Source organism: Rhinopithecus roxellana, chromosome 1 (assembly GCF_007565055.1).
Source record: "Rhinopithecus roxellana isolate Shanxi Qingling chromosome 1, ASM756505v1, whole genome shotgun sequence".
In the NCBI taxonomy this organism is placed as follows: Eukaryota; Metazoa; Chordata; class Mammalia; order Primates; family Cercopithecidae; genus Rhinopithecus; species Rhinopithecus roxellana.
The window spans coordinates 190,393,927-190,419,268 of record NC_044549.1 but is presented as its reverse complement, the minus strand read 5'-3'; the positions used below and the strand labels follow the sequence as shown (position 1 = coordinate 190,419,268).

General features: G+C 39.6%; 1 protein-coding gene and 1 pseudogene across 3 annotated transcripts in view; both read left to right on the top strand.

Moving 5' to 3' along the window:
• Positions 1–25,342, top strand: part of TFDP2 (transcription factor Dp-2) — a 201,366-nt gene that overhangs the window by 73,903 nt on the left and 102,121 nt on the right. The window lies entirely within an intron of this gene.
• Positions 8,858–9,046, top strand: LOC115898882 (annotated as a pseudogene).

The following is a 25,342-nucleotide window of genomic DNA, read 5'->3' as shown; positions in this document are numbered from 1 at the left end:
TTCTTCTGCTTGATCAATTCTGCCATTAGAAGACTCATGCATTTTTCAGTATGTCAGTTGCATTTTTCAACTCTAGAATTTTTGTTTGATTCTTTTTAGTTATTTCAATCTCTTTGTTAAATTTATCTGATAGAATTCTGAATTCCTTCTCTGTGTTATCTTGAATTGCTTTGAGTTGCCTCAAAACAGCAATTTTGAATTCTCTGTCTGAAAGGTCACATACCTCTTTCTTCTGGGATTGGTTACTGGTGTCTTACTTAGTTCATTTGTTGAGGTCTTGTTTTCCTGGATTGTCTTGATGCTTGTGGATGTTCATCGATGTATGAACATTGATGAGTTATATACTTATTGTAGTCTTTGGTGTCTGGGCTTGTCTGTACCTGTGCTTCTTGGGAAGGCTTTCTAGGTATTCTAAGGGACTTGGGTGTTGTGATTCAAGTTTTTAGTCATAGCAGCTCTATCTGCATTAGGGGGTACCTTAAACCCAGTAATGCTGTGATTCTTGCAGACTTGTAGAGGTGCCATCTTTGTAGTCTTGGATAAGAACTAGGAGAATTTTCTGGTTTGCCAGGCAGAAACTCTGATTATCTTTCCTTACTTTTTCCCAAACAGAGTGTCTGTGTCTGTGTTGAGCTGCCTGGAGGTGGGGGAGGGGTTACATAAGTATCCCTGTGGCCACCACCACTGGGACTGCACTTGTTCAGACCTGAAGCCAGCACAATACTGGGTCTTGCTCAAGGCCCTGGGGCTCTACAATCAGCAGGTGATGAAGCCAGCTAGGTTTGTGTTCTTCCCTTCAGGGCAGCTTGTTCTCCTGGGCCCCATGCGGGTGGAGAGATGGCATCTGGGAGTCAGGGCCCATAGTCGGAAACCTTAGAAATCTACCTGGATCTCTATTCTGCTATGGCTGAGCTGGCACCCAGACCACAAGACAAAGTCCTTCCCACTCTTCTCTCCCCTTTCCACAGGCAGAGGAGTCTTTCCCCTGGCCACCACCACAGGTCCATGGAAAGTACTGAGAGGCTACTGCCAGGGTGTACTTAAGGCCCAAGGGCTTTTCAGCCAGCTTGTGGTGAATGCTGCCAGGCCTGGGACTCACCCTCTCTCAGCCAGAGCAGGTCCAGAAATGCTGTCAAAGAGCCCAGGCTTAGAATCAGGGACCCTAAGAACCTACTTGGTACTCTACCTCAGCTGGTGGCTTAGCTGGTACCTAAGCTGTGAGACCTAAGCTTTGTTTCTCCCTCTGCTTTTCTCAAACAGAAGGAGTGTCTCATATGACCCAGCTTGGAGTGTTCTGGGTCATACGTGAAGCCAGCATGTCTCAGAGTCTCACCCAAGGCCCATGAAGTATACTGCCTGGCTACTACTACTGATTATTCAGGGCCCAAGAGCTCTTCGGTCAGCAGGTTATGAATCCTGCCAGGAATGGGTTCTTCCCTTCAAGGCAGTAGGTTCCCTTCTGGCCCATGGTGTGTCTAGAAGTGTCTTCTGGGAGCTAGGGCTTAGAATGGGCTCGTGATTCTGCCAGGTGCCCTATTCTACTGTGGCTGAGCTGGTATCCTAATTGCAATTCAAAGTCCTCTTTACTCTTCCTTCTCCACTCCTCAAGCAGAAGGAAGCAGTGTCTTTGGAGGCTGGAACTGTGCAGACTGATGTTGGGATAGGGGTGGCACAAGCACTCCCTTAGCCACCCCTGTTGATGTCTCACTAGGTTGTGTGCCCCCGATGTCCACTGGCTCTGAGCCCAGCACAGCACTAGGACTTGCTGAGGAGTTGCAGTCCTTTTGGCCTAGACTGCCTTTTAGGTTTGTTTAGGACCCCAGAGCTCTGCCTGTGGTGGAGTGCTCTGCCTGTGGTGGCAAAGCTTGCCAGAACTCATGTTCTGACTACTGGGATGGACGATTCCTTCTGTCTAGAGCTGTTCTATATGTTTCCTCTGTGGCTATCAGCTGAGTTCTGCCCTGTGTTAACAGCACTGAGTTCCAATGCAGAGTCCCACAGTCACTGAGCTCTCCCTTGCCCAGGGGCATAGATTCTGTCTTTTTGCCATATGGCTGCTGCCAGGGAATGGGGGAGGGGTGGAGTTGGTCATTCAAGACTCTCTTTCTCACCCTCTTTGGTGCCTCTTTCAGCAATATGAAGTTAAAACCAGGTATTATGATCGCTCCCTATGTTTGGTTCTTACAAAGGTGCTTTTTTGTGTAGATAGTGGTTAAATTTGGTGTTCCTGTACATGGAGGGACCATGGGTAGAGGCTTCTATTTGGCCATCTTGCTCCATTCCCTAGCTAATATTTTCAAGTTTGAGAAACATTTTGTGACAACTGAAAAAACTGCACACAGAACTACTTGTTAAGTCATAATCTTAGAATGTTGATTGAGGAACATATTGTTAAGCTAATATTACTTCATTAACACTTCAAAATGAATTTGTGTTTTACTAGTCACAACCTCATCTATGTATATAGGCAAGATCCTTTGCAATAAATCTAAGATTCAAGATTGAAACCACTATCACATTATTTCTATGTTTCATTTTTTTCATCTTGCCTTAAACTTGAAACATTTCTTCCATTTTATTTATAGCTGCATCAAAATATTTTAATAGTCATATGCCATTCCATTAAGTGAATATATTACAATTTACATATCCATTCCCCCACTGTCAGACACTTAGATCGTCTCCATCTTATTTCTGATAAATGGTACCACAACAAATATCTTTCTGAATTACTTTCTGGTTCTGCTTCTGGTATGGGTATTTAGCTTCTATTGGACCAAACCTATTGCAGATAACAACTAGAAATTCTAGATAAAACTTTATTTATTTATTTATTCATTTATTCATTTATTTATTTTGAGACAGAGTCTCACTCTGTTGCCCAGGATGGAGTACAGTGTAGTGGCATGATCTCAGCTCAGTGCAACTTCTGTCTCCTGGGTTCAAGTGATTCTCCTGCCTCAGCCTCCCAGGTAGCTGGGATTACAGGTATGCACCACCATGCCCAACTAATTTTTGTATTTTTAGTAGAGACAGTGTTTTACCATGTTGACCAGGCTGGTCTCAAACTCCTGACCTCAGGTGATCCGCCCACCTTGGCCTCCCAAAATGTTGGGATTACAGGCGTGAGCCACCACGCCCAGGTAAACCTTTTTTCTTTTTCTTTTTTTTTTTTTTTTGGAGGCAGGTTCTGGCTCTGTTGCCCAGGCTGGAGTGCAGTGACATGATCACGTCTCACTGCAACTTTGATCTCCTGAGCTCAAGCAATCCTTTCATTTCAGCCTCCTGAGTAGCTGGGACTACAGACTACAGATATGCACCACCACATCGGCTAATTTTTTTTTTTTTTTTTTTTTTTTTTTTTGTAGAGACAGGGTTTTGCCACATTGCCCAGGCTTGTCTCGAACTCCTGGGCTCAAGAGATCCTCCTGCCTTGGCATCCCAAAGTTTTGGGATTACAGTCATGAGACACCATGCCTGGCCTGGATACAATGTATTTTTTAAAACTATCTCAAAGCAGTAGAGAGGGACTAATGGAGTTGTACTTGTTTAGCCAGGTGAGTTTACCATTTTTTATGGGTTTTAGTCAGAGGACAGGCACTAGTGTATGCAGGATACTAAACTTTCGCAGAAGAAACAAAATCTTATTGGCTGGAAGAATTTGATGGCAGAGATGGAGGTAAACGTGATTGCTCAAAAAAGAGGGGAGAAATTAGTTTGTTTTGTTTTTTTGTTGTTGAGTTTGAGGAGTTCTTATATATATTCTGGATATTAACCTCTTTTCAGATGTATCATTTGCAAATATTTTCTTCTATTCAGTAGGTTGTATTATCACTTCTTTATAGTATCCTTTGATGCACAAAAGTCCTTAAGTTTGATGAATTACAATTAATTCATTTTTTCTTTTGTTGCCTGTGCTTTTGGTATCTGTCGTATTCATAAAATCATTGCCAAATCTGATGTCATGAAGATCCTTCTAAGAGTTTTATAGTTTTAGCTCTTCAGTTTAGGTCTTTGGTCCATTATGAGTTGATTTTTTTAATGGTGTAACATGAGAGTCCAACATTATTTTGCATGTATATATCTAGTTTTTCCAGTAGTGTTAATTGAAAAGACTGTCCTTTCCTTATTAAACGGTCTTGGCACCCTTGTTGAAAATCAGTGGATTGTATTTGTGATGGTTTATTTTTGACTTTTTAACTTCATTAATTCATTCATTGTTATTTTATTTTATTTTTTTGAGACCAAGTCTCACTCTTGCCCACGCTGGAATGCAGTAGCGCGATCTCGGCTCACTGCAACCTCAGCCTCCCAGGTTCAAGCGATTCTCATGCCTCAGCCTCCTGAGTAGCGGGAATTACAGGCACCCGCTACCATGCCTGGTTAATTTTTGTATTTTTAATAGGGTCTGGGTTTCACCATGTTGCTCAGGCTGGTCTCAAACTTCTGGCCTCAGGTGATCCACCTGCCTCGGCCTCCCAAAGTGCTGGGATTACAGGCGTGAGCCACCGTACCTGGCCTACTTTTTTAATTTATGTGTTTAGAGATGGGGTCCTGCTCTGATGCGCAGGTTGGTATCGCACTTCCAGCCTCAAGCAATCCTCCCGCCTTGACCTCCCAAAGTGTTGGGATTGCAGGTGTGAGCCACTGCACCCAGCATATTTCTGAGTTCTTTTTTTTTTTTTTTTTTTTTTTTTGTGAGATAGAATCTCACTCTGTTGCCCAGGCTGGAGTGCACTGGTGTAATCTCAACTCACTTCACCCTCCACCTCCTAGGTTCAAGTGATTCTCCTGCCTCAGCCTCCTGAGTAGATAGGATTACAGGCATGTGCCACCATGCTTGGCTAGTTTTTGTATTTTTAGTAGAGACAGGGTTTTACCACATTGGCCAGTCTGGTCTTGAACTCCTGACCTCAGTTGATCCACCCACCCTCAGACTCCCAAAGTGCTGGGATTACAGGCGTGAACCACTGCACCTGGCCTATTTCTGATTTCTTAATTTTATTCCATCAGCCTATGTCTGGCCATATGTCTGTACCATAATGTTTTTATTACTGTAGTTTTGGTAAGTTTCAAAATTGGGAAGTGTGAGTTTTCCAACTTTATTCTTTTTCAAGATTGTTTTGCTATTTAGGGCTCCTGGCAATTCCATATGAGTTTGAGGATCAGCTCTTCTATTTCTCTGAAAAAAGACACAGCATTTTATTGGAGATTGCATTGAATCGCTAGATGCTTTGGTTTTATTGATCTTAATGTTGTTTCCTATTCACATTCAAATGGAACATTTATCTAGTCTTTAATTCACCATTTCATTTGTGGTGATGATAATGTTCTGGAATTAAATGGAGGTGATGGTTTTATGATTTTGTAAATATACTAAAACCTACTTTCAAAGGTGAATTGTTTGAAAGTGAATTATACCTTGATTTAACAAGGCAAAAGCAAAAACACTTTCTTCAACTTGATGTCTACTTCCAGCTGTGATTTGTTCTCCCTCTTATAATCAGACTTTTTGGAAGAAAGCATATGCTTTCAGTGCCATTGTTACCTCTCATTCACTCCTGTTCAATATAATCTGGATTTTGTTTCCATTCATTCTATGAAACTGCTCTTAGTCTTTGTGGTTTTTTTGGGGGGGAGGGGGTTGTTTGTTTGTTTGTTTCTTTTTAAGCATTTAACACAGTTGATGTCTTTCTTTTGTTTTTCTTAATAACCTTTTCATTTGAGAACAGCTATAGGCTTACAGAATAATTTCAAAGATAGTACAGAGTTACTTTATACCCTTCACTCAGTTTCCCCTACTATCGGTAGCATACAAAACTCAGACTGGGCAATATGGTGAGACCCTGCCTCTACAAAAACATTTTTAAAAATTAACTGGGCGTGGTGGCACATACTTGTACTCCTGGGCTACTCAGGAGGCTGAGGCGGGAGGCTCACTTGAGCCCAGGAGTTTGAGGCTACAGGAGCTATGATTTTGCCACTGCACTCCAGCCTGGGTGACATTTTCATCACAGCATATTAAGGCACATACTGTCAGCATGACTTATCACTGTTGATGTGAACCTTGATCAGCTGACTGATGTCGCTTTTGTCAGGTTTCTCCACAGTAAAATTAGTCTTTACCCCCTCCTTTTCTGCATCATAGGCTTTGGAAGGAAGTCATTGTGTGGAGCACACACTTGAGGAGCAGGGAGTTACGCTCTCTCTCCTTGAGGGGAGTTTCTACATAAGTTAAATTAGCATTTACACCAGTTAGGACTCTTTGGTGCTCTAGATTTGTCCCTTCTCTATTTATTCAATTGTTTATTTAGATTAGTATGGACTCATGGATATTTAGTTTATACTGTGGGTTATAATCCAATATTACTTTTATTTTCTTGCTCACATTTCCAGATATGGCCATTGGTAACTCTTTCTGTTGGTTTCCGTGTCCCTTGGACATGTCCTCATCATTGTGTTTGTTTTTGATACTTCCTTATTTGTTGGCACTGCAAGATGCCCTAGACTCATCTTATGTATTTCCTGCCCAGTCCTCAGATCAGCCATTTTTCCAGAGTATGGATTCCTTGTCCTGGAGAATGTTATTAGAAAACAATATCTCAGGCCGGGCGCGGTGGCTCAAGCCTGTAATCCCAGCACTTTGGGAGGCCGAGACGGGCGGATCACGGGTCAGGAGATCGAGACCATCCTGGCTAACACGGTGAAACCCCGTCTCTACTAAAAAATACAAAAAGCTAGCCGGGCGAGGTGGCGGGCGTCTGTAGTCCCAGCTACTCGGGAGGCTGAGGCAGGAGAATGGCGTAAACCCGGGAGGCGGAGCTTGCAGTGAGCTGAGATCCGGCCACTGCACTCCAGCCCGGGCGACAGAGCGAGACTCCGTCTCAAAAAAAAAAAAAAAAAAAAAAAAAAAACCAATATCTCAGAGCTAAATGAGCTCATTGCTACTGGAGTGGTGCCTTTCTTTTTGAATCACTGTTTTATCCTTTTTGTCTGTGATACTACATTTTTTTAGTCTTTCATAGAAGGTGGTACAGTGTAGTAGTTAAGAACAGGAGCACTGGAGGACTAAAATGTAATCTTGATTCCATTTCTTACACCCAACCAAATGTGTGATCTTGAGCAAGGTGATCTTTCTAAACTACAATGTCCACATCTGTAATGATACATATTATAATAGTAGGTTGCTCATAGAATGTGTAAGGATTCAATGAGCAACTGCACATAAAGTTCTTAGTTCAGTGCCTAGCACATAGTAAGCATTCATTCTGTGCTTACTTCTTTTTCTCCTGTTTATAATATTTTCACCTTCCTTTTTGGCTGTTCCCTGACAGTCTACTCTATTAGATTTCCTTTGTCTTCTAAATGCTTAGTATTCCATGATCTTAGGTTTTCTTCTCACCTTGTGTATTCTCCCCAGGCGATTTCACCTATTCTTATAGCTTTAGTTGTCATCTGTTTTGTATATGTATGATTCCCTATACCTGTGGCCCAAATATTTGTCTTAAGATTTTGTATATCTGACAGCCTTTTGGACACTTTCATTTGAATAACTTTAATGCACCTCAGACTCAGTCTGTCCAGAATTAAAGTAATTTTTTTACCCTCCCAAAATCTGCTATCCCCCTTTTCCTGATCTGATTGATTGATAGTACCACCTGCCCTTTATCCCAGCCAGAAACAGAGGTATCATCTTTAATTCCTTTCTGTTTCTCTCTACTCGTGGTCAAATCCCTTACAAGGCTTGTTGATTCCACTTAACTCTCTCAGCCTTGCTCACCCATTTTCTCTGCCTTCTCTGCTGCTGTAGTAGGTCAGACCTAGTATAAACCATTTCCTGGATTACTGCAGCTGATTTTCTGTTTCATTCTCTGTAATGTAGCTGCATACTTTTTCTCAAACACAGATCTGCACACATCTTTTCATGTTATAAAACATTTTAATAGTTCCTTATTGCCCTCAAGATAAAGTCCAAACTCCAATTTAAATGATCCTTTATGGCCGGGTGCAGTGGCTCACGCCTGTATTCTCTGCACTTTGGGAGACCAATGCAGGTGGCTCAGTTGAGGTCAGGAATTCAAGACCAGCCTGGCCATCATGGTGAAACCCCATCTCTACTAAAAATATAAATAATTAGCCGGGCGTGGTGGTTTGCACCTGTAATCCCAGGTATTAGGGGGGCTGAGGCAGGAGAATTGCTTGAACCCAGGAGGCAGAGCTTGCAGTAAGCCAAGATCCAGCCACTACACTCCAGCCTGGGTGACAGAGCAATACTCCATCGACCCCCCCCAAAAAAAGAAAAAATTACTTTAAGATAATGGTTCTTGTTTTCATTTTTACTCGTATCCCAACCACCTATCCTTCTGCCACATTGAACTGCTTTTAGTTCCCTGTTCTGTCTTCTCTGTCCCATTTAGCCTTTCTATATGCTCCTCTCTGGGCCTGGAATTTTATGCTTCCTTGACACCATCTTTCATGCCACTCCTGCTATGTTTATACATATCACCTAGCTAATTCCTGTTCGTCCCTTACATCTAAGCTTAGGTCTTATTTCCACTGGCCCATAAGCCTCTCAAATAAAAATATTTAAAACTCCTAAGTGGAAAGAAGATTAAAAATAATGGAAATGGCCAATGATGTATCAGGAGCAAGAACATAATATTAAATTAAATAAAAAAAATACTTCAAACCTCAAGGTATTAAAGGAATGAAGAGGAATATTATATAATGATGAAAGAAATAACAAGGGCTAACTAGGTCGATGACACCAAACGCAAGACGCCGGGCCTATCGCAGGAGCCTGAGGGAAGCCATGCATTCCGTTCCAAGGCATCCGTGAGCCCGCAGACTATACGCCATGAGCAAAGCTCACCCTCCCGAGTTGAAAAAATTTATGGACAAGAAGTTATCATTGAAATTAAATGGTGGCAGACATGTCCAAGGAATATTATGGGGATTTGATCCCTTTATGAACCTTGTGATAGATGAATGTGTGGAGATGGCGACTAGTGGGCAACAGAGCAATATTGGAATGGTGGTAATATGAGGAAATAATATCATCATGTTAGAAGCCTTGAAACGAGTATAAATAATGGCTGTTCAGCAGAGAAACCCATGTCCTCTCTCCATAGGGCCTGTTTTACTATGATGTAAAAATTAGGTCGGCCGGGCGCGGTGGCTCCAGCCTGTAATCCCAGCACTTTGGGAGGCCGAGACGGGCGGATCACGAGGTCAGGAGATCAAGACCATCCTGGCTAACCCGGTGAAACTCCGTCTCTACTAAAAAATACAAAAAACTAGCCAGGCGAGGTGCCTGTAGTCCCAGCTACTCGGGAGGCTGAGGCAGGAGAATGGTGTGAACCCAGGAGGCAGAGCTTGCAGTGAGCTGAGATCTGGCCACTGCACTCCAGCCTGGGTGACAGAGCGAGACTCTGTCTTAAAAAAAAAAAAAAAAAATTAGGTCATATACATTTTCATATTAGACTTTTTGTTAAATAAACTTTTGTAATCGTCAAAAATGCTTTCTCAGATGTTCTGAATATAGAATATTAACTCTCATTACAATTTTTTCTAACATGAATTTTCCTGGTTGACACTGATTGCAAAGGGTTTTATGCATTAAAATGGAAGAATCTTATTAAATGCGGGAAAAAAAAGAATCAAAACAACAGTCCGATTTTCAAAAAATGGACAAAACTTGTGAACAGAAGGTTCACAGAAATGAAAATATTAACAGTTCTTAGACATATATAAAGGTACTCAACCTCATTCATAAGGCATATGTAATTTAAAATTACACTGAGAGCTGGGCACAGTGGCTCCTGCCTATAGTCCTAGCACTTAATGAGGCCAAGGCCGGAGAACTACTTGAGCCCAAAGTTCAAGACCAGCCTGGGCAGCATAGGGAGGCATTGCCTCTACAAAAAATAAAAATTAAATTAGCCAGGCTTGGTGGCATGCACCTGTAGTCCCAGCTGTTTGGGAGGCTGAGGCAGGAGGATTGCTTGAGGCTGGGAGGTGTAGGCTACAGTGAGCCAGCTGTGTTCGTGCCATTGTACTTGTACTCCAGCCTGGGTGACCCTGTCTCAAAAAAATAAATAAAAACATTGATGTATCGTATTTCACACTATAAGATTGGTGAGTATTAAGCAGTTTGTGCAAGATTGAAAAAAAGGAAGTTTGGGCCAGGTGTGGTGGCTCACGCCTATAATCCCAGCACTTTGGGAGGCTGAGGTGGGCAGATTACTTGAGGCCAGGAGTTTGAGACCAGCCTGACCAACACGGCGAAACCCCATCTCTACCAAAAATACAAAAATTAGCTGGGCGTGGTGGCACATGCCTGTAGTCCCAGCTGAGGCAGGAGAATCGCTTGAACCCAGGAGGCAGAGGTTGCAGTGAGTTGAGATAGCACCATTGCACTTCCAGCATGGGTAACGAGTGAAACTCCATCTAAAAAAAAAGAAAAAGAAAAAATGTTTGATAAAAACACTTTTGTCAAGGGCGTAAGGTAACATGCTTTCCTATACTACTGGTGGGAACATAAATTAGTACAACCTTTATGAGAGGGAATTTACAATATTTATTAATTTAACATTAACATATCTTACGATTTAGTAGTCTCAATTCTAGGGATTTATTTTATTGCTAGGCTCACAAATTCAGGAAATAAAAGTTAATCTTTACAGTATAATATGTAATAGTAAAGTATTGGAAACAATGTAAATCCATCAGTAGGAGCTAGTTAAATAAATTGTGTTCAGTACATATAATGGAATGCTATGCAGATGTAAAATTGGGAATGAGAAAGCCTACGTACAAACATAGAATGATCTAGAAGACACATTGAATTAACAAAAGAAGCCGGGCGTGGTGGCTCATGCCTGTAATCCCAGCACTTTCGGAGGCCAAGGCGGGTGGATCAGAAGGTTAGGAGTTTGAGACCAGCCCGGCCAACATGGTGAAACCTCGTCTCTACTAAAAATACAAAAGTTAGCCGGGCATGGTGGTTTGCGCCTGTAATCCCAGCTAGTCAGGAGACTGAGGTAGGAGAATCACTTGAACCCAGGAGGCGGAGGTTGCAGTGAGCCAACATTGTGCCACTGCACTTTAGCCTGGGCGACAGAGCAAGACTGTATCTCAAACAAAAAAAAGGAAAAGAAAAGAAAAGTCAAAACAGTGATCTGGGTATATAATTATTTGTTTAAAGACGTGAGGAACAGGCCTGGCGTGGTGGCTCACACTGATAATCCTAGCGCTTTGGTAGGCTGAGGCGGGCAGATCCCTTGAGTCCAGGAATTTGAGACCAGCCTGGGCAACATGGTGAAACCCTGTCTCTACGAAAAATTAGCTGGGGGTGGTAGTGTGTACCTGTAGTCCCAGCTACTCAGGAGGCTGAGGTGGGAGGATTGCTTGAGCCCAGGAGGTAGGGGTTGCAATGAGCTGAGGTTGTGCCACTGCACTCCAGCCAGCCTGGGTGACAGAGTGAGACCCTTTCTATAAAAAAAAAAAAAAGAGAGAAATAATGACACAGCATACAAACTTGAAAACATATAATGTCTCTTGTAATACACAGAAACTGTTGACATTGCTTATCTGGTAGTGGAGAAACAGTGCCTTTCACAGAGGAGAAATTTTTAATTTTAATGAAGTCCAACATGAATTTTTCTTTCATGGATCATGCTTTTGCTATTGTATCTAAAATGTAATTGCCAAAACGAAGCTCGTATAGATTTTCTTTTTTATTGTCTTCTAGGAGTTTTATAATTTTGTATTTTATGTTTTAAGTCTAGAATCCATTTTGGATTTTTATGACAGGTGTGAAGAATCTGTGTCTAGATTCATTTCTTTACATGTAGATACCAGTTCATTCGGCCTCATTTATTGAAAAGACTCTCTTTTCTCCATTAAATTGCCTTTGCCCATTTTGTCAGAGATTAGTTGACCATATTTTTATGGTTCTGTTTCAGGGCTGTTTATCGTGTTCTGTTGATCTATTTTGCTGTTCTTTTGCCAGTGCCACACTGTCTTGATTACTGTGGCTTTATAGTTATAGTCTTCTTTTTTCTTTTCTTTTCCTTTTTTTTTTTGAGCTAGAGTCTTATTCTGTCTCTCAAGATGGAGTGCAGTGGCACAATTACAGCTTGCTGCTGCCTTGACCTCCTGGGCTCAGGTAACACTCCCCACCTCAGCTTCCCAAGTACCTGGGACTACAGGCATGTGCCACTATGCCCAGTTAATTTTTTAATTTTTTGATAGAGACAGGGTCTCACGTTGCCTAGGCTGGTCTTGAACTTCTAGGCTCAAGCTGTCTTCCTGCCTCGGTCTCCCAAAGTGCTGAGATTACAGGCATGAGCCACCATGCCCGACCTATAGTCAGTCTTAAAGTTGGATAATGTTAGTCTTCCAGCTTTTCTTTACTATTGTGTTGACTGTTCTGAGTCTTTTACCTTGTCATTTAAATTTTAGAGTCAGTTTTTTGATAACTACAAAGTAACTTGCAGGATTTTTATTGAGATTGCAATGAATCTGTATATCAAGTTGAGAATAACTGAAATCTTGATAATATTGATTCTTCCTACTTATGAGCATGGGATAGCTCTACATTAATTAGATCTTCTTTGATTTCTTTTATCAGAGTTTTATAGTTTTCCCCCAGAGATCTTATATTTATGTGTATATATATGTGTATATATGTGTGTGTGTATATATATGTGTGTGTGTATATATGTGTATATGTATACATATATGTGTGTATATATATACATATGTGTATATATATTTGTGTATATATATTTATTGGATTTATACCTAAGTATTTCATTTTTGGTGCTAATGTAAATGGTCTTGTTTTTTAATTTCAAATATTATTTGTTCATTGCTGGTGTATAAGAAGGCAATTAATTGTATGTTAAACTTTATATTCTGTAACCTTGCTATAATTGCTTATCAGTTGCAGGAGAGTTTTTGATTGTAAGTGGTATTTTAATTTTCAATTTCCAGTTCTTCTTTGCTAACATATAGAGATATAAATGCTTTCTAATTTCACTGGTTAGGACTTTCAGCACAAGGTTTGATAGAAATGGTGGCAGCAGAAATCCTTGCCTTGTTCCCCATATTAGGAGGAAAGTGTTAAGTCTTTTATTTTTAGGTATTATTTTAGCTGTAGATTTTTTAATAGCTACCCTTTATCAGGTTGAGTAAGTTTTCCTTCTGTTCTTGGTTTTCTGGGAGTTTTATACATGAGTGGTTTTTGGATCTTATTAAATGCTTTTTCTGCCCCTGTTGCAATGATTACACGGTGGAGTATTTTTAGCTTGTTAATATGGTATATTATTACATTGATTGATTTTTATACGTCAAATCAGCCTTGGATTTCCTGGATAAACCTCAGTTATGAGAGAAGTACACAAATTCTCCATTTGGAGAGTATTGGTGATTAGATCCTGTTTTGTATTATTTTTAATCCTTTATAATCTTAGAGATGATTCTGGGGATCCCTGGGTCACAGTAAGGAACCAGCTGAAGATGATCCCAGCAGATAGATGATCCCCAACTTAACGATGATTTGACAAAATTTTTTGACTTTATGATGGTGCAAAAGTTGATACACATTCAGTAGAAACCATACTTTCAAGTACCCATACCACTATTCTGTTTTTCACTTTCAATTCAGTATTCAATGAATTACATGAGCTATTCAACACTTTATTATAAAATAGGCTTTGTGGTAGATGACTTTGCCTAATTGTAGGCTAATGTAAGTATTCTGAGCACCTTAAGGTAGGCTGAGCTGAGCTATAATGTTAGATAGGTTAGGTGTGTTAAATGAATTTTCAACTTACAATATTTTAATCTTACAGTGGGTTTATCAGGATGTAACCGCATCATACATACCTTCATAGCATCTATACATACATTTATAGTGGCACCAATTGTTTCAGGTTTTATAACATTTTTGAACAAATCTTCACAACCTGGGAACAGGAATAAAAGACGCATATTGTGGGGAAATCATTAGGTAGCAGAAGGAATTCAGAGTTCTACTGAAAGAGTTGCTGGAATGGCTCTCTGTAGGGACCATAATAATGCATTTCTTCTGAGATGCCAATGTGAGAACTGTGCTTTTCTTGATGAGAGTAAGATAAAAGGGAGTTGGAAAGGTAAAAGAGTAGAGAATTGGTATTAGAAATTACTTCAGTGTTCAAATCCTTAAAAATTCAGTAGCTTATATGTTTTAAGAGTTTCATGTTTACTTAAGCTGCTAACTTTTACCCACATTACTTTTTTGGATTTTACTTCACAAATTTAAGCCCCAAAATATCTAGTAAACCTCTGTTTTATTTTGTATTACTTTGAGTAATAGGTATAAGCAACATTTGGTTGCTATTTCAATAAAAATTCTTTGGCCCGTGTCTGAATCCCAGCGCTTTGGGAGGCTGAGACAGGCAGATCACTGAGGTCAGAAGTTCAAGACCAGCCTGGCCATCGTGATGAAACCCCATCTTTACTAAAAAATACAAAAAATTAGCCAGGTATGGAGGTGTGCACCTATAGTCCCAGCTACTCAGGAGGCTGACGTGGGAGCATCGCTTGAACCTGGGAGGCAGAGGTTGCAGTGAGCCAAAATTGTGCCACTCTACTCCATCCTAGGCGACAGGAGTAAGACTCTGTCTCAAACACACGCGCGCACACGCACACACACACACACACACACAATCACAATGAATGGTTCTAACTTTCCTCTTTGACTCTGGGTTTGGTTTCAGGATAACTAAAATTACACACCTGTAATTCCAGCACTTCGGGAGGCTGAGGCGGGTAGATCACTGGAGTTCAGGACTTTGAGACCAGCCTGGGCAACATAAAACCCGATTTCTACAAAAAGTACAAAAATTAACCAGGCATGGTAGCCTGTGCTTGTGCAGTGCCAGCTCCTTGTTCCTTGGGTGACTGAACTGGGACGATTGCTTGAGACTGGGAGGCAGAGGTTGCAGTGAGCTGAGAACACACCATTGCACTCTAGCTTGGGTGACAGAGTGAGACTCTTGTCTCAAAAAAAAAAAAAAAAAAAAAACTTAATGATCTGAAAATAGAATTCCATTCTGCAAATAATTTTATTTATTGACCAGTTCATCCCAGTGGGTTGCTTTACCTGAAAAACCTTTGCCATCTGATCCTTTTTCTTGTTTGTATTTTTCCTGTTTATCTTCAGATACATTTTATTTAAATTAATAGTGGTTAGTTTGTTACCATATTAAATAATTAGATACTAGAATTCAATAAGAACTACCTTTTAAAAATGAAAATCAGCGGAGTTCCTGATTTAAAACAAAAAAATAAAATATTAAAGTGTTTTAAAGAAACTAAGGTTACCACATCTTTTATCTTCCTGTTAACTACTTTTGCAACATATATTGTTGTGATTAGGTAGAATTATATAACTTTGCTCTGTTTCTTTGATTACGTTTTGGAAACTCTTACTATCCCATTTTTCAGTGACATTGTTTTACATTGGATAACATCCAGTGACATCCTGTGTATTCTTTACATCCTCTAGTGAGTCCATTTGGGACCCACTTACATATGAAAAGCAGCGTGACTGACATTGCAGACATGTAAATCACAAATCTAAAGGAAGTAGAGGAGAAGATGAAAACATTATTTATCAATAAGGTCCTCAGTCTCCCAAATGAACAAAGTAGGCACTTGAGTAATAATTTGAAAAAAGTGATTCATCTTTTTTCTATTCCCTGATTAATAAAGGTGATATTTTCCTAGTATGCTTGGAGGTTGGGAATACTGTAAGTCAGTAGTTCTCATATTTTATCAAGCATGAGAGTCACCTAGAGGGCATGTTATAAAGATTACCAGGCATCACCTCCAGAGTTCTGATACAGTAGGTCTGGGGTGGGACCTGAAAATTGGTATTGCTAACAAGTTCTTGGGAGAAGCTGATGTTTACTAGCACTGGACCATACTTTAAACACTACTGATAGCCGGGCATGGTCATCTCAGCCTTTGGGAGGCCGAGGTGCATAGATCACTTGAGCCCAGGAGTTCGAGACCAGCCTGGTCAACATGGTGAAACCCATGTCTATAAAAATAGAAAAATTACCCAAATGTGGTGGCACGGGCCTGTAGTCCCAGCTACTTGGGTAGCTGAGGCACAAGAATCATTTGAACTCAGGAGGCAAAGGTTGCAGTGACCCGAGATTGCACCACTGCACTCCAGCGTGGGTGACAGAGTAAGACTGTTTCAAAACAAGAAAAACAACAACAACAACAACAACAAACAAACAAAAAAATCTACTGGTACATGGTAGGGTATATGAAAGTGGGGATTGAGCAACAAGTAGGATCAGCCTGATTTTCCTGCCTAAGGTTTTCATTCAATTCAGAAATTTTCATTCAATTCAGAATTTTTTTTTTTTTTTAGTACCTGCTGTGTGTCTAATACTACGATGTCATCAAGCTTTACATGTCTTAGACTTTTTGACAATGGATCTTTTGGTTTATTGAGAGGCTTCACCAACTAAGGAGGACTGTCTAAAATAAAAGACTAGTAAAGAAAGAAATAAAAGTTATCCATTTGGTTGCTTTTTCAACCCTCTGTTTTTATGCTAGGCAGTATTTTAGCCTTTACCAATTTTAATGTGCAAACACTATTTCTGGCAGTTCCACCTCTAGGTAGCTGTCCTAAGGAAATAACTTTCAACATGTGATTAATGTAGACAGACAGAGATGTTTATTATAAAGAGCAGAAAAGTAGCTCCTACATTGAAGTCTGTGGTTTTGCAATTACTAAATAAATTGTGTATGTATGTATATGATAGCTAATTTGGTAGCTGTAAAGTTTTGCTTATGAAGAGAAGCATTTTAAAGTTAAAAATGCTTGATATACAAGAATTATTTTGTGTAAGCATATTTTAATAAAATTTAACAGCTCAGATTTAAGTAAAATTGTATTTTAGGTTCTTAACTATGTGAGATTTATTTATAGAGAAAAATGAGGAAATATAACAAATTACTTTTTACAAAGTGTCTTTAGAATGTGAGATTATGATTGACTGTTACTATACATTCTCTTCTGTATTTGTAACATATCTATAACTGAATATTACTTTTATCATTAAAATATTCATGTTTTATATTTACCTATATTATTTCAAGTTTTATTTACACACATTTATTAGTGTACAGCTCAGTGAAGTTTTACAAGCCAGCATTCATATCTAGAAGCAGAATATAACCAGCACCCTAGAAGCATGCTTTGTGCTCTATTTCAAGGATAACTGCTATCATGACTTCTAAAAGCACAGATTATTTTCTCCTGTTTTTGTACTTTATATAAATGTAATCATACAGTATTTATTCTTTTGTGACTGGCTTCTCTTGCTTAAGAAAATGTTGTGAGATCATGCTTAGTAATTGTAGTTCATCCTTTCTCATTGCTATGTAATATTCTATTGTGTGAATAAACTGCTATTCATTCACTTTCATGTTATTGGGCATTTGGGTAGGTAATTTTAACTTTGGAAATATTATGATTCGTTATGTCATAAATATTTTAGTCCATGCCCTTTGGTGAACACATGTGCATATTTCTACAGGGCATACACCTAGGATTGGAATTGTTTGGTTGGGGTTCAGTTTTAGTAGGTACTCCCAGATGATTTTTCTCAAAGTAGTTATACCAGTTCATACTCCCACTGGCAACAGGTGAGGATTTCTGTTGCTCCACATCCTTGCCAATACCTAACGTGTATTATTAGTCAGGGTTCTCCAAATAATCAGAACCGCTGTGTCTCCTATTGGTTTTATATTTTTATATATGACTATATATACACACACACATACACACACACATACACATATATGTAGCTGACCCTTGAACAACGCAGTGGTTTGGGGCACTCACCTCCCTGTGCAGTCAAAAATCTGTGTATAATTTTTTACTCTCCCCAAAATTAACTACTAATAGCTCACTGTTGGCCGAAAGCCTTGCCGATAACATAAACAGTTAAGTAACCCATATTTTGTATGTTATAGATTGTGTACTGTATTCTTAAAGTAAGCCAGAAAAAGTAAAATGTTATTAAGAAAATCTTAAGGAAGAGAAAATATGTGTACCATTCATTAAGTGTAAGTAGTTTGTCATAAAGGTCTTTATCCTTGTCATGTTATGAAGAGTAGGCTGAAAAGGGGTAGGAAGAAGAGGGATGGATTTTGCTGTCTCAGGGGTGGCAGAGGCAGAAGAAAATCTGTGTATAAGTGGACCTGCACAGTTTGAACCTGTTATTCAAGAATCAGCTGTGTGTGTGTCTGTGTGTGTGTATATGTGTGTGTGTGTGTGGAGAGAGAGAGAGAGAGAGAGAGAGAGAGAGAGAGAGAGAACGAGAAATTGATTGATTATAGGGATTGGCTCATACAGTTATGTAGGTCAAGAAGTCCTGTGACCTGCTGTCTGCAACCTGGAGAACCAGGAAAGCTGGTGATGTCATTCAGTCTGAGTCTGAAAGCTGAGAATCACAGGAGCCAGTGGCACAAGTCCCAGCTCAAGTTTGAAGGTCGGAGAACTAGAGGGGCTGATGGTACAAGTCCCAGTTCTAGGCCAGAGGCCTCAGAACCAATGTGCCAATGTTCACAGGCAGGAAAAGATGAATGCCCAGCTCAAACAGAAGCAGATTCTCCCTTCTGTTGCCTTTTTGTTCTATTTGGGACCTCAACAGGTTGAATGATGCCCCCCTTCACTGGAGAGGGTGGTTTTCTTTATTCACTCTACCGATTCAAATGCTAGTCTCTTCTAGAAACATCTCAGAGACCACCCAGAAACAATGTTTTATCAGCTATCTGGGCATCCTTTAGCTCAGTCAAGTTGACACAAAAATTAACCATCACAGTATTTTTCATCTGTTTTCTTATACTCAGTGTGGTGAGTGTGCAGTGGTAATATATGGTAGCTTTAATTTGTATTTCCTGGATGATTAATGAATTGAGAGCCTTTCCTATATTAATGAATTGAGAGCCAATTTTTGGTTGTAAATTATGCTAAAACGTTGTTGTAGCGTGCACCTCAGTATCAGATATATTTTAGCTTTATTTCAAGGAACTTAATTATAAGAAGTATTTTACAAAATATATCAAAAGATATTATAACTTGATCCAAGGTTATGAGTATGAAACTTAAAAATAGCATACATTTAATTTTTAAAGTAAGTCTCAAGTGTTAATGTCCTGTAATATGATACCTAATGAGATTTAGTTTGAGTTGAATTATGTTTATATTTATAATTGAATGTTATTTTCCTATTGGCTTCAGCTATAAACATTAAAGATGTTCTCATATGAAAATCTTTCAGTGGAATACTATGCAGCCATAAAAAAACGGTGAGTTCATGTCCTTTGTAGGGACATGGATGCAGCTGGAAGCCATCATTCTCAGCAAACTATTGCAAGAACAGAAAACCAAACACTGCATGTTCTCACTCATAGGTGGGAATTGAACAATGAGATTATTTGGACACAGGAAGGGGAACATCACACACCGGCGCCTATTGTGGGGATGGGGGAGGGGAGAGGGATAGCATTAGGAGATATACCTAATGTAAATGACAAGTTAATGGGTGCAGCACACCAACATGGCACATGTATACATATGTAACAAACCTGCATGTTGTGCACATGTACCCTAGAACTTAAAGTATAATAAAAATAAATAAATAAAAGGAAAGTACACAACAACAAAAAATAAATTAAAAAAAAAAGAAAATCCTTCAGTAGACTGAGTTGAAACTTTTTGCCAATGACAAATAAGTAAGTTGATAATCTCTGTTGGCTGTTGTCATCAGGAACACTGCTAGACTCAAGTAAGATAATATTTGTAGAGCACTACCCAGCTGTTTGTGTTACTTTTAGAGCCTTAAAATCTTTGAAATGTTCTTAACATCTTGGTTTTCATTCTGTTTTATCCACTGATACCTTACTCCTAACCCTCCATGTGTAGTTCTCAGAATTTATTCCATTCTTGCTATTGTCTGAGTTTTTAGAACAAGGTGGAAGGCACAGAACAACCCGAAAACTGTCCCCCACCACAAACACATTTTTATATATTTAAGTATAATTTAAATAAAAAAAAATAGAATGCTGTAACCTCATTGGTATTTTAAGATCATGTTGTAATGGTAGGCTATTGAGACAACGTGGGACTTGTACCTAGCATAGTGCCTGTCTCACAGGAGCTCACTGTGTGTTTGTTGAGTGGATAAGACAATGAAAGAATTCTACTATTGGTTTTTTCTCTTTTTAGGTTTTGTTGGGAGCTTCCGTTTGTTGTCACCTGCCTGCCAGTTTTGGATCTTTAATTTTAAAAAGGGTATTTAAGATGGATATGAGAAAGTTACTATTATGCTGGGCGCAGTGGCTCACACCTATAATCCTAATGCTTTGGGAGGCCGAAGTGGAAGGATCACTTGAGGCAAAGAGTTCAGGAAAGTTGCTATTAGTAAAATTTTCAAAGTGGAACTTTCTCTCGAGGTAACCTCATACAGAAGTCAAAAAGGAGAATGGTAAAATTGTAAAATGACTGGAAAATAAATATACATTTTAGTGATTTTTTTATGTGGTACTTATTTTGGGAGAATCTAATTATTCAAGTACCCATTAAAATGAAAAGCAAAGTTAATGTTATCTTTATATTATTTAAGATATATCCCTGAGATTTAAAAAATTCTGCAATATATATTGGATTACTTATGAACAAAGAGAACTAGAAAAAACATGTTTTAAGAAGAGATAAATAAAAGAAGTTTCAAATAGGAGGAAAGAAAGTTATAGAGGGGCCGGGCACAGTGGCTCAAGCCTGTAATCCCAGCACTTTGGGAGGCTGAGGCAGTCAGATCACCTGAGATCAGGAGTTTGAGAGCAGTCTGGCCAACATGGCAAAATCCCGTCTCTACTAAAAATACAAAAAAAAATTAACTGGGCATGGTGGCCAACGCTGGTAGTCCCAGCTACTTGGGAGGCTGAGGCAGGAGAATTGCTGGAACCTGGGAGGCAGAGATTGCAGTGAGCTGAGATTGCACCACTCCACTCCACCCTAGGCAACAGAGCAAGACTGTGTCAAAGAAAGAAAGGAGAGAGAGAGGGAGAGAGGGAGAGAGGGAGAGAGGGAGGCAGGGAGGCAGGGAGGCAGGAAGGCAGGAAGGAAGGAAGGAAGGAAGGAAGGAAGCAAGCAAGCAAGCTGGAGAGAACAGTGACACTATATTTCAGTAGCATCTGTTATCCTAGATGATGTTGAAGAGTTTTGTTGAATGCTTTTTTTTTCCACAACTCTCTTCTATTCTGAATTATAAAATGTAATAGTGTGGTATTAGAAAAGACAGCTAATCCTTTAGAAGTTGGTCATATATTATTTTGACCATTGGTCATTGATTATTTTACTGGCCAGTTTGTGAAGCTTTTCTTGATTTTTTTTTTATTATTATTATTCCAGATCTTTAGACTTCACTGTGAAACAACCCACTTGTTAAGAAACATTGATACAGTCATTGGAAAATCTTAACCATATGTAGTAGAATGGCCACAAGCAAATGCATGAGGCTTAGGTCTGAAACTTCAGGGGTTTGATACATATATCAATTTATATAGAATTGATCAAAGCATATATATGACTGCTACTGATTACCATAGAAAAATAGCTGAGTAACTGTTGCTTTATTCTGTAACATCAGTGTGTATAATAAAAAATAAATTTTGTTCATTGTTTCCAGTTCTGGCACACAGTTCCTAAAACCCTTGGAATCTCCAAAGTGATGAGTGTCTTTTGTACTCTAATGAGAAGATTGTTGGCTGGAGTCCCCTAGATAGCTTTAGGTTGGGGGCTGGTGCCAGAAAGACCAAGAATTGGAACTTTCAGCCCCACCTCTGACTTCCAGCAGGGAGAGAGGGCCTGGAGATTTAGATGATTACAAATGGCCATGATTTAATCAATCATGCTTACATAAAGAAACCTCTATAAAACCCCATAAATGACAGTTCGGAGAGCTTCTGGGTTGGTGGACACAGTGAGGTACTGGGAGGGTGGCATGCTTGGAGGTGGCATGGAAGCTCTGTGCACCCACCCTACCCCTGCCCCATTGCCCTGTCCTGTGTTTCTCTTCGATTTGGCTGTTGTCTTCCTGAGTTGTAGTAGCCTTTTAAACAAACCAGTAATAGTAAGTAAAGTGCTTTACTGAGTTCTGTGTCATTCCAGCAAATTATTAAATCTGAGGCGGGGTCATGGGAACCCTCAAATTTGTAGTCTGTAGGCAGAAATGGGAATAGCCTGGGCATGTCGTCTGTGGCTAGCATCTGATGCGGGGGGCAGGGGGCCAGTCTTATGGGACTGAGCTCTTAGTCTGTGAGGTCTGGGCTAGCTCCGGGTAGTTACTATCAGAATTGTATTGAATTGTTGGACACCTAATTGGTGTCTGAAGAATTGGAGAATTGGTTGGTGTGATTTAAAAAAAAAAAACCCAAACATTCGGTGTCAGAAGTGTTGTCAGTAAAAACAGTTCATTATCAAGTACTTAAATTCAAAGATGGTCTAGATTTTGATCACTGGGTTCTCTCTTTTAATATCGAGGGTTCGTTATCAAGGTAGTTTTTAAATGACTTGGACATTTTGAAAATAGAATAAAAATACTAATTTACAAAATTTCTAGAAAACAAGGGTTAAATCAGGCTGTATAATCAGTGGAGATATAAGCCCTTTAAGGCAATATCCTTATCTCCGTTTCTGTTAAATTTGAGTTTGGGATCTTCTAAGATAATTGTGACTATTTTGTAGGCCATGAGGAGAAAAGTGACATCTGGTATATCTGAACAATAGACCTTAAAGGATTCTAACCCAAACGCATACCAAGCTTGATTGGTATTGAACTGGCCTGGGGAAAAATATGTCATAATAGCAGAAACTCTGTGATGGCATGGATGGAGAACTTTATAAAGCCAAGGAACTGAATCCAGGCACTGTAGTCAAAGAGGAAAACTTCTAGCATCTCCCTGTAGCCATACATAATTCTGTGGGTATTACCATTCCCCCTCAACTTATTCTGTATTATTAGGGAAATAAAGTCTTTCTCTAACATTTTTCTGTTCTCATAATATGGTTTGAAATGCAGTCACTTTTACTTAAACTTACCTTTTGGAATAAAATAATTTATGGAATTCATAGCACTCAAATTGTTTCACCAGAGTACTTGTAGAAATTCTGGATTAGTTGATTAACCATAGTTCATAGCTTCCCAGTTGCACATTATTCTTAGGTTACAAAAATTCCTTTCTGAGTAAGAGATACAAAACAACCCACCCAGAAACAAATGATTTTCTTGGTTGGCAGAGCAGTATCATTCTTAACACACATGAAATTGAGCTAAGAACCAGAGCTAATCCAAGATTTTAGAGTTGTCTTAGCTCTGCTAATTTTCTTTATTATTTTGCTTGTATTTTCATTTTCACACAATTCTCTCAAGTGATTAAGCTGTAGTTAAGTGTTTTTTAAAATTTTGTCTTTAAAAAGGTTCTTACTGTTTTGTTTCAGAAAGGACATGCTATAGCTAATACACTTTTTGTAATCTAATGGTGGCCATGGAAATGTGCCATTCAGACCTCCTGCTGGTGGGAGGCACAAATGACTGACAGTCCCAGCTGTGGCCCCTCTGGATCCACCACCTCATCCTTGCTGAGGTCACACTGATGGTGACTCCACATGGCCAGTGAATGAATGAGTGTAGGCCTGTTCATAAAGAACACAGTTCTCTAATCGGCAGGGCATTACTTCCTATTACTGCAAATTATTTCCCTAAAATTTAACAACTTAAACATTCATCTCACATGGTTTCTGAGGATCAGGAATCTGGGAGTGGCTTACGTAGGTATTTCTGCCTCAGGGTCCCTCATGAGGTTGCAGTCAAACAGTTGGCCAGGGCTGTAGTCATCTGTAGGCTGGACTAGGGCTGGACGATGTTCTTCCAGGATGGCTCTCATATTCATACACGGATATTGGCAAGAGCCTACAGTTCCTTGCTGGCTGCTGTTGGCCTCAGATCCTTGTCACATGGTTGTCTCCACAGGGCAACAACTAACATACTTTTTCAGGGTCCAGATTTGTTGGGGACAAGTAAGAGTAGTTTGGTTTTTTGTCTTAGGTATCATTTATTCTGAGATGCTTTTTCTAAACATCACCCCCACCAGGGGTTGCCAGATATAGCAAGTAGAGGACAATATTTGGAACGTACTTTTACTAAAAAATAATTCATTGTTCATCTAAAATTCATATTTAACTCGGTGTCTTATATTTTATCTGATAGCCTTTCTGGGTTTAGTTTGTCTTCTCTGTGCACCTATGATACCCTGTGCTATCCCGTTTGTGTATTTACTGCACTATATTTTAATTGTCTATTTAGTTGCCAGTATCTTCCCACTAGGGTGAAACTTCTCTATTTCTCTATGGGAATAAACTGTGTCTTGTTTTGTTTTGTTTTTATATTCACTGTTACATCCCCAGTGCCAAGCACTGTGCTTGACCTATAATAGGTACTCAGTAGCCAGGCACAGTGGCTCACGCCTGTAATCCCAGCACTTTGGGAGGCCGAGGTAGGCGGATCACGAGGTTAGGAGTTCGAGACCAGCCTGACCACCATGGTGAAACCCCATCTCTACTAAAAATACAAAAATTAGCCAGGCGTGGTGGTGCGTACCTGTAATCCCACCTACTCAGGAGGCTGAGGCAGGAGAATCACTTGAATCCTGGAGGCGGAGGTTGCAGTGAGCTGAGATTGTGCCACTGCACTCCAGCCTGGGTGACAGAGCAAGACTCTGTCTCAAAAAAAAGGGGGTACTCAATAAATTCATGTGGGCTTTCCAAGAATGAAAACACTTGGTCTTATAATGGCATGCACTTTTCTCCTTCACCTTTTTTTCCTCCTCAACATTGATTGTCATGATGAATCTCAGTGGAATGCTAATGCAGCGAAAGGGCTAGTAATTCCAAGATTCAGGAACTTGTGTTATCACTTTATATATAAGCTTCAGGTTCCCTTCTGGTAGCTGGAGATAATATCTGTTTCCTCTTGGAAACAGGAAAAAAAAGATAAAGCCTACTATTTTCTACGATTGTGCTGGCTTCAATAATTAGAAGCTGGGCTTTATGTAATGATAATAGGTTTTAAGTAGCAGTAATAAGGACATAGAATCAAATAGGTCTGAGTTTCAATGTTAGCCTTGTCACATACTAAAGGTGACTTCTTGGGCAAATTTGTCATGTTTCAAAATGTCAATTTTCTTATCTCTAAAATGGGAGTGA